This window comes from Octodon degus, unplaced genomic scaffold (assembly GCF_000260255.1).
Source record: "Octodon degus isolate 3935 unplaced genomic scaffold, OctDeg1.0 scaffold00214, whole genome shotgun sequence".
NCBI classification, from domain to species: Eukaryota; Metazoa; Chordata; class Mammalia; order Rodentia; family Octodontidae; genus Octodon; species Octodon degus.
Window position 1 is genome coordinate 1,032,394 of NW_004524790.1, and position 7,500 is coordinate 1,039,893.

The 7,500-nt window shown below is 52.1% G+C and overlaps 1 protein-coding gene across 1 annotated transcript in view; it reads right to left on the reverse strand.

The window, feature by feature from the left end:
* Window positions 1–7,500, reverse strand: part of Cers4 (ceramide synthase 4) — a 22,123-nt gene that overhangs the window by 14,246 nt on the left and 377 nt on the right. The gene's annotated exons all lie outside the window — the stretch shown is intronic.

A 7,500-nucleotide genomic window follows, 5' to 3' on the forward strand; every position in this document is an offset into this window, starting at 1 on the left:
TTTTAAAAAGAAGACAGTCTGTACCCTAAGGACACAGGTGTGTACTGATACCTTAATGAATTTTGCCAAACTTTAAAAAAAAAAAAGGGGTCAGAGAGATGGCTTAGGAGAATAAGCATTTCCCTGGCAAGTGCAAGGGCCTGAGTTCAATCCCCAGCTCTGCCAAACAAACAAACAAACAAACAAACAAAAAATCTGCCATTTAGACTTACAACCTCGGGAATTTGTTTTGTTTTTCATTTTTGGGGAGGGGGGATGTGTGTTTTGGTACATCTTGCTTATAGGGCCTCCGAGTCTTTTTTATTTTTTGGTGCAGTAACCTTGCGCATAGAGCAAATAACTTACTGTCTTGCTTTTTGTTATACAGTTCGGTACTGCACATCAGTTACGCAAATAAAGCCGGGTGCCAGCACACCCACGCCTGTCATCCCAGCACTGGAAAGGCTGAGAACAAAAGAAGAAAGACTTATGCAAATAAAAGCCATCACGTTGGAGTGTCCTTTGACCCGTTCTCTGTTCTGAATATTGCAATGTCCATACTGTATCAACTCTTTACCTGGGGATTAACAAAGTTGCAGGAAGAAGGAATGGAATTCGACATCAAAGAGAAATATCTATGATTATTATTTTTGAATTTTTAATTATTTATTTATCTTATTTTTTATTTTAGGTCTTTTTTTTTTTTTTTTTTTTTTCACAGGGTTTTGCTATGCAGCTCAGGCTATCAGGCTAGCCTTGGGCTCACTGTAGCCCAGGCTGGTCCTAAACTCACACCAATCCTCCTGCCTCGCCCTCCCAAGTGCTGGGATTCCAGGTGTACCCCACCACACCCACCTGTCATTATTTTAAAATTTAAATATTTACTGGGGCCAGGGAGATGGCTCAATGGAATAAGTGCTTCCCTGGCAAGCACAAGGGCCTGAGTTCAATCCCTGGTTCCGCCAAAATAAACAAATAAATTTAGATATTTACCATATTAATCAGCCTTTATGTCATCAGAATTAACTTAAAAATTCAAGCTGGGGCTATAGCTCAACAGCATAAGCACCCGCCTGGCAAGGGCAAGGTCCCAAGTTCAATCCCTAGTACCACAAAAAAACAGTAACAACAACAAAAAACCAAACCTTTTTGAATATAGTGAGGCAGGCTCTCACTAAATGGTCCAGGATGACCTTGAACGTGTGATCCTCCTGCCTCAGCCTCCTGGAGTCCTGGGATGATAGGCATAGACTACCACACCTGGCTTCTGTCTGCGACTTGGGTCTGCGACTCGGGCTGGTTTTGCCCCTATGGCTCCAAGTCACATCAGTGCTGGCTTCTCTCGGGCCACCTGCTGCTCTTGCAGGGCAGAGTTTCCAGCTTTCCACTGCTCCCAGATCTCTATCTTTTTCTCTCCAGGGCCCCTCCTGCTTCCCCGACTGCATCTCCACACCCAGGTCACAACAAGTCACCTTCCACCAAATCTGCTTCTTCCTTTTCCTGCCCTGGCCCTGGGGCCAAGGACCTGCCATCTGTGTCATCCTGGAGCACACGGTTCTGAGTCCCTGGGACTTGGCACACGTCGTCCAAGCCTCGCCTCCCACTGCAACCCAGACCCCCAGCTTTGCTCCTGTTTTGGAGTCAGGATCTCATTATGGAGTTGAGGCTGGCCTCAAATCTGTAATCTTCTTCCTGCCTCATCCTCTGGAGGGCTGAGATTATGGACAGGTGCCACCATGCCTGGCTTTTTTGTTTTCTTTAAATACAAATCATAAGTCAATACACCCCTGTAGTTTTAGCTACTCGGGAGGCTGAAGCAGGAAGATCACTTGAGCTCAGGAACCTGGGGTGTTTAAGCTTGATCTAGGGGCCTTGTGCATGCAAAATAAGAGCTTTGTCGCCAAGCCACATCCCCTGAGAACCCAGGAATTTGGGAATAAGACCCTGTCTTAAGGGCCAGGAATAGATCTCAGAGCCACAGCGCCTGCCTGGCAAGTACAAGGTCCTGAATTTGATTATTAGTACCAAAAGGAAAAAAAGAAAGAGAAAAAAAAAATTTAAATAGACAAGACATGTTGGTAAGTGACAGACTACGCATACGACACGGGGCCCATGATTACGGCCCAGCTGCAACCTTGCGGTCTAGAGATGCCGGGGCTGGTAGGACGGCTGAGTAGATGCCGCGAGCGCGTCACATTTCATTACAATGCCTGACGCGGGGTCAGCGCTAGACTTCTGATCTTCCCCGTCAGCAAAGGCCCACGTGCTAAAGCAGTGGTCCCCAATCTTTCTGGCTCCGGGATGGGTTTTTCTTCGCGATGATTTTTCCAGAAAGTTCTGTGTGTGTGTGTGTGTGTGTGTGTGTGTGTGTGTGTCCGTCCGTCCGTCTGTCTGTGTTTCTGGTCCAGTCAAAGGCGCGGACAGCTTGGATCCTGCGCAGGCGCAGCTCATGGGGCCGGGGGCGGGGGCGGGGGCGGGGGCGGGGGCGGAGCATTGCCGCGGGCTCCCACCAAGGTGCTTAGGGTCGGCGAAGGCGCGAAGGCGCGGGAAGCTCAGAGGCGCAGCGGGATCCTAGCACGCGCTGGACCTACGGGTACTGGCCCTAGTCCTGTGCTAAAGGTTTGGGCTCCGGCCTGATGCTCTCGGCAGATGGTGGAACCTTTCAGGAGTGATCTGGAGCAGAGCACGGGGGTGCATACCTGCAGTCCCAAGACCCTGGCTGGCTGAGGCAGCAGGAGCCCAAGTTTTGAGTTCGGCCTGGGTAACCTAACGAGACTTGGTCTGCAGCGATGTGAATAGTTTTCCTCTGGCCACGTGCTTGGCCATGTGTTTCCCCGCAGCTACACGGTCACCGGTACACGGCTGCAGCTACACGGCCGCAGCTACACGGCAGAAGGTCTCCCTGATCGAACATAGGAACCTCCCAAAACTGTGGGCCAAAATACACCTTTTCTCTTCATAAATTGATTAGTACAGGTATTCGACAGTAATAGGAAGCTGACTAGCCCAAAAAAGATTAAAAGAAGAAAAGGAAGGGCCGGCCAAATAGTTCAGTGGATTCAAGCGGCTGCAAGCGGCTGCAAGCTGGTGCAGGGGCCGCGGGTTCGATCCTGCTGTGCCGGCCCCCGGGGCGCGCTGAGTCGGCGACTGAGGCTGGGCATGGGGGCGCGCACCTGTAATTCCAACTCTTGGGAGGCTGTAAACAGGTGGATCACTACAGTAGGATCTAGTAGTGAGACCCTTAAGACCCTGTAGATCCTTCCCTAAAATACCAAAATAAATAAATAAAATCAGAAAAAGGACTCAGAAGACTAAGCGCCTGCTTTGGCAAGTACAGGAACCAGGGTTGGATCTCTAGTCAGGCGTCAAGCCTCCATGGTGCCCTGACTCTGGCGTGGGGTGCCTCAGTTAGCTACCAAGTCTGGGCGTGGGGTGCATGCCTGTAATACCGAGTGCTGGTATTGTATTGTGGACCACCACACCCTGCTGCTGCAATTTTATTTCTACTTTATTGTCTTGCCCCGCCAGGGCTGGAGGCTAGGGCCTGGAGCTCTCGCCCTGCCACTGAACTGTACTCAGTCCTGTCATTACTATTACAGCATGCTTTCCTAGCAATAAAAATGTTTACTGCCAACAGTCTGCCACATTACCCTTCTCAGAAGTGGCTGGCCCCTAGAGGACATGTGACTGTGCATTTACTTTGTAGAGGAAACTTTCTCACCCTTTGTAGGAGAGCAAGCTGGTGTGCACGTCACAGGCAGAGTTGTCATAAAAGCGAACACTGTGACAAGAAGGCAAAGTTTGGTCCTGGTCAGTAGCTGTGGCCCTGCCCTCCCGGTTCAAATGGAATTTGGTGACAAATGTCACTGTGGTTTTTTAAAGTCATGGTAGCAGAGCCCTGATAGTCTTTGCCCTTGCTGTCAGGGAGAGGGGACAGAAATTCCACATGGCACGATTCTATGCACTTTCCTAGCATGGGGACTTCGCAGACTTCAATGGAAGAGTTGTCCTGCCTGGTGACTCCACTGGTGGCCTTGCAGGGGTGACAGGGAGAAGAATGGGATTGTCAAGTAAAAAAGGAAGGGAGCCAGGTGCAGTGGCCCACACCTGTAACTCCAGCATCCCTGAGAGGCTGAGGCAGGAGGATTGCCCTGATTGCCTGGGCTACAGAGTGAAGTAGAGAGGTAAGCGGTGCGGGACATGGCACAAGCAGAAGCCTGGAGACAGGCAGGAGGTGCAAGCATCATTCTTTGAGGGCTAGGGTGGTGCATTTTGGGGGACAGACCAGGTCCCAGAGCAATCTGCTTGGTAAGAACAAGGCGGGACTTGGGGATGACATGAGACTTGCTCCCGAACCCTCCCAGCCACCAGCTAGGTCTCCAGAAAGCCACAGCTGAGACAAGTGGAGTGCTGGGTCCTTCTTGCAATTGGGGAAACTGAGGCACGGAGTGGCCTGAGGTCTTAAACTACAAGGTGCAGAGCTGGGACTGGTCCAGAACCTGCATCCCTCCCCCAGCTCCCTACCACCTGTTCTGGCTTGTGTCCCCCCAAAGTCTCATGTGGCTACAGGTTGAGTTTGTCAGAGGTACCTGAAGCTTGAGTGTGTGGCTGATTCATGACACAACTCTAGGATTGAGGGTGGGTTACCACTAAGTGACTTCACTGATGGGCTTGGTGCCATCCTAATCCCGGGAGCCTGGACCAACACGAGGGTCAGAAAGGGGCTGGTCTTGTCCTTGCTCGCTCGCTGCGCTTCCTTGTGCCTGCCGTGAAGTGTTTGTCCTCTGTGCGGCCCCTCTGCCCTGCCACCCTGCCTCGGACCAGCCGAGTGTGGACCGAGACCTCTATACACTATGGCCTAAATACACTTTTCCTTCCTTAACCTGTGGGTGATGGGTATTTCATCTCAGTAACCAGAGAAGAAACTAAAACATCACTCAAGCCCAACCTCCCAGGCTGCAGCCAGAAGTACCTAGATTTCTGTCATCATTCAGCATCCACTGTGTACCAGGTGCTTGGGGTCCCAGCTCTTGGCAAGCTGAGGCCAGAGGATCTCTGTGAGTTCAAGGCCAGCCTGGTCTACATAGCGAGTTCATGGTCAGCTTGGATAGTGAGAAACTGTCCCAAGCAAACAAACACAAAACCAGCAGAAAGCAAAGTCCATGCTGACCTGGGGCCAGGGAAGGGCGAGGGAAAGAGAGAGTAGGGCACAGCGGAGGCAGCCTCCAGCCAGTCCAGCCAGTCCACTACCTCCATCCGGGCTTCCTAGTTCCAGCCTCACAGTGTGTCCCTGGGCTGATGCCCGCCCAAGGCCAGCATGCTGGCTCTGTCCTGGCCCCTCTGCTGTCCTGAGGCCCACGCGGCCTTGGCCTTGCCACCTCTCCAGACTCACTTAAGTCCTAGCAGTGGCCTCAGGGCCTTCGGACCTGCTGTTGCCTCTGCCTGGAAGGCTTTTCCTCTGCTCAATTCATTTCTACTCAGCCACCTAGATAACCATCACCTCTAGGAAGCCTTAGCTGACCTTCCCCTGGGCCACGCCAGGCCACCTTCCCCAAGGGCAGGGATCTGATACCCTAATAGCTCTGATTTACCAGGTGCTCATCCCTCTGGGCACAGAGTTGGTTCTCTGCCAAGGTGTGGGGAGCAGTCTTGTGCCCATTTTACAGGCAGAGAAACTGAAGCACGAGGAGGTGAAGTCACTAGCCCCAGGGCTGCTGAGCTTAAACTGGCAGGACGGGTTAGAAGTGGTTCCAGCCCACACAACTCAGAAGGCAGCCTGCAGGGGGCCGGGGAGATGGCTCAGTGGGATAAGCACTTGCCTGGCAAGCGCAAGGACCTGAGTTCAATCCCGGGTTCCACCAAAAAAAAAAAAAAAAAAAAAAAGGCAGCCTGCAAGATGCAGGTACAAGGGAGCGGACCCCATGGTGCCCACCTCCCTGTGTTGTCCTGCAAGCAGGCAGAGGGGACTCTGCTCTTTCCTGCAGCACCCAGTCAGCCAGGGGTGCTGTGCCCGAGAGCTCAGTTTCACCTCACTAGCATAGCCACAGTTGGGGCAGAAGCGGGCGGGCGCTCTACTGCCTTCCCTGGAGGAGGGGGGATGCAAGCACTGGGAACAGGAACTCCCTTTGGTCCCTGGCAGCCTCCCCCAGCCCTTCAGGGCATGGAAACCCTCAGAGGTTTGCTAATCCCTTTCTAGGTCCAGGTGTCCTTGGACCCATTTATTCATTGATTATTTGTTCATTCTTTTCCTTATATGTTCAGTTTTTGATACTGGGGCTTGAACCCAGGGTCTTTGCACTGAGCCATATTTTGAGCCCCTGCTTGAATGTTTTTATTTTACTTTTTTTTTTTTTTTTTTTTTTTGAGACAGTATCTTACTGAGTCACTAAATTGCCCAGACAGATCTTGAGCTTCTGATCCTCCTACTTCAGCTTTCCAAAGTGCTGGATGTACAGGTGCAAGCCATCACACCCAGCTTTATTCACTCTGAAAATGGGATCAGTCCAGGATTTGCATCTTGGGGTGCCACCCATTGGGTCCAGGTTTTCCTACTAGGCGTCACTTGCCCTCTGTGCCCAGTCTGGGATCTTGGGGAGATCCCCTATTTCTCTCTCTCTTTTTAAAATTTATTTAGTACAGGGTCTACAGGATCTCACTACACAGATCGGACTTGTAGTGATCCTTCTGTTTTCAGCCTCCCAAGCACTGGGATTGCAGGCACACGCCACCATGCCCAGTCTCACTGGCTGTCTCAGTGCACCCCGGGGTGGGGCCAGCACAGCAGGCTGGTTATGGAACCACTGGCCCCTGTGTCTGCCTAAGCAGGTGCTTTAATCCGCTGAGCTATCTGGCCAGCACTAGATTCCCCCATCTCTTGCAGCTCATCTGACAGATTTTGCAAGCCAGCTTAGGATGCAACTGTCTCCTTACACCCCACTTGTGTGTGTGTGTGTATGCATGCGCATTACACACGTTTGCACATCTGAATCTCCCTATCCCATTAGTAAAAGTCATCCCCCAAACTTGCATGTGCCTAGCTCATAAATCTCCACTGCCTCTCTTCCCAGCAGGCAGGAATCCAGAGGATGCTCTTCCACTAAAGTGAATTTCTACCTGGCTCACTGCCTAACACAACTTCCAGCCGGTTCCAAGCCAGATCTCTTCCCAACCATTGCATACAGAGTTCTTAGAACACCATCGGATCTTGTTACAATCTCGCTCGCTCCAAGCCTCAACCCTCACGGAATCGGCCGTCTCCACGCCTCTCCCTGCGCTTGGTTCTTCCTGGCCTCCCTTTGCTCTGCACACCCAGCAGGGCCCTGCCCTGCCCTTGCCCCCACCCCTGCCAGTGCAGTGAGGCCAGCCTGGCACCTGGCCTGAGAATCCTCCCTTCTGCCTCGCGGGGCCTCCGCAGGCCTTCCCGTGTCCTGCTGTGGTCTTTCTTTCAGCACCGGCTGGGATGGTGCGATTTGCTTGCGCAGTTCTCAGAAGCCGTCTACAGAGCTAGGCTGTAGGGCGTGC